The sequence below is a fragment of the Equus asinus genome, chromosome 10, assembly GCF_041296235.1.
Source record: "Equus asinus isolate D_3611 breed Donkey chromosome 10, EquAss-T2T_v2, whole genome shotgun sequence".
NCBI lineage: Eukaryota > Metazoa > Chordata > Mammalia > Perissodactyla > Equidae > Equus > Equus asinus.
The window spans coordinates 94,262,792-94,265,507 of record NC_091799.1 but is presented as its reverse complement, the minus strand read 5'-3'; positions in this window follow the sequence as shown (position 1 = coordinate 94,265,507).

Genomic DNA, 2,716 nt, shown 5'->3' with positions numbered 1-2,716 from the left:
GACTGCATTAGGGACCAAATGTTTGTGTCCCCCCAAATTCATATGTTGAAACCCTAACCCTCATTGGCATGATATTAGGAGGTAAAGCCTTTGGGAAATAATTAAGTTTAGATGAGGTCATGATGAGATTAGTGTCCTTCTAAGAAAAGAGAGAGACTAGTACTCTCTCTGCCATGTAAGCACACAGTGAGAAAGCATCTGTCTGCAAATCGGGAAGAGGGCTCTCACCAGGAACTGAATTAATTGGCATCTTGAATTTGAACTTCCAAATCTCAAGAACTGTGAAAAATAAGTATCTGTTTTTAAGCCACCCAGACTCTGGTCATTTGTTACAGCAGCCTGTGCTGAGACAGATCGTGTAACCTAGAAAAGAAGATGTTTCCAGGCATTTTGAGCATAGAAGATGCTCAAGATTTCAAGACTTCCTTCATATTTTTACAATATGGATTCCCAATTTTTCATCTTTCTGGTTATTCATCTTTGAATTAGCTTCAGTAGAGTAACTACTTTCTTAAATGCAGGGCTTTCTAAGCATGTGGCCTGGCTAACTTTGAGAACTGGGCCTATTATCTCCTGATTCTGACTTACATTGTCCATCAGCATAGCCAAAGTTTGCATTGTTGTTTCTTTTCAGCAACCTCATCATTATTGAAAAATTCAATGATCACTTGTGATAAATCATGTTAACTCTGGCCTTTTCACGGCTATGCCCTTAGATTTTAAAATTTGGAGAGAGAGACACAAATCTGCTGGTGAGGAGTGGGAATTTCAGGGCCTTTGGAAGAGGAGAAGGTGTCCTGACAGGCCATGGCAGAGTTTGTTTTGGATAGACAGGATTTCACCTCTCTCAACTCATTCCATATGCTTTGTTTACTCAGCCTAGGCATGTGGCCAGCCTTGATTAGCACAACGTGACCTCCTGTTGTTCCTGCTATTCTTCGTTAGAGAAAATCTCATCTCCCTGTAGCAATTGCATGCCCAGATGACAATGAAATGTTTATTACTTGTTTGCTCAGTAATTAATTAATTAATTCTTTCTGTTAATTTCAAGTTTCCTCGATATGTCCAACACTTTGGGAGATATACAGGAACATGTAACATGCTTTTTTATGATTAGACAGCTTATTATAAAACATTTGATTGAATATAATCAAATGTCAAATGTTTTTGGGGGGGCTAGGTAAATTTGAGTATTCTGACAGACACTGCTTTTGCTCACCAATATTTCTAGTCCCGCTTTCTGTCCTGGCCCCCAAGAGGATTGCACTTCCCTGACCCTTAAAGTCAGGCATGGCCAAGTGCCTTCTTTTGGCAACAACATGTGAACAGAGTGATGTCTGTCACTTTTAGAAGAAATTGTTTAAGAGTAGTGTGGTAGCAACCCTGCTGCAGGAAACTATGAAAGTTTCTAGTTGAGAGCTTGGCATCATGTGTTGATGGAGTCTACAGCATTCTGGACTCTGAATATTACAGTGAGTAGAACCCCAATATGATGAGAGTTGAACAAGCAGCTGCATGGGATTTATAGTAGGTGCTCACTGAATAGTTTTGGGCAAAGCCATGTATGCATGAATGAATATCCTTTAAGGCAATTGTCTTAGCTGGGGCTGCTATAACAAAAATACCATAGACTGGGTGGCTTATAAACAAGAGACATTTATTTCTCACAGTTCTGGAGGCTAGAAATCCAAGATCAGGGTGCCATCATGGTCAGGTTCCAGTGAGGACCCTCTTCAGAGTTGCAGATGGATGACTTCCTGTTGTATCCTCATATGGCGGAAAGCAGAGCAGGAAGCAAGCTCTCTTGTGATTCTTCCAAGAGCACTAATCCCACTCATGAGGGCTCTACCCTCATGACCTCATCTAATTCGAATCAACACCCAAAGGCCCTACCTCCTAATTCCATCACGTCTTGGGGTAGGTTCAACATGCAAATTTGGGGGCGAGGCATAAACATTCAGTCCATAACAATAATGATGTATTTTTTTTGGTGGAAAGAGAGCACTGAAATCTTCGCCCCAATATTGGCAGAAGCTATGTTTCTATTCTGTAGGGCAATGATTCTAACTTTTATCGGAGGATCTTTATATGAAAATTAAGTACAGTTTTGAGACTATAGTAATTTTTTACCAAAAGAATATAAGTTCTCAAAGTTAATTATCTTCTTGCTTATGTAGAGTATCTCTAAATGAGATAGATGTGAATTTATTCTATTTTGTTTCAGTTTTCTCAGATTGAATGTTTACCCTTTAAAAATTATTTTTGAGAATAAAATAGATCTTTTCTTCTTTAATATATATTGTCCTACTAAGAATTTTACATGATGCATTGATTAAATCTTTGCCTGAAATATGTATTTTAATACATTTTGAATATTTAGGGATGTGTTTCATATGAAATAAATCACAGAATCTGAAAGCTAGAAGACAATCTGAACAGTGTGCACTTTATTCTTTCTTTGTTTAGGGATAAAAATGTCAAAGTCAGAGAAAGTGGCAGAAAGTTTCTATTTTTTCCAGAAACGTGCTGTTTTGGACCACAGAAATATTTAATTAGTTAAACTTTCTATTAAAGTGAAAAGCTTTACAATTAGATAGAAGATATTTTAGCAGTTTAAAGTGATGCCATCCATTTCAGATTTTAGATCCCTGGGATGAGAAGCACGTTAAATGCTACTTTGAAACGTACTACCTTCAGGAACAGAGAGAAAGCAGGA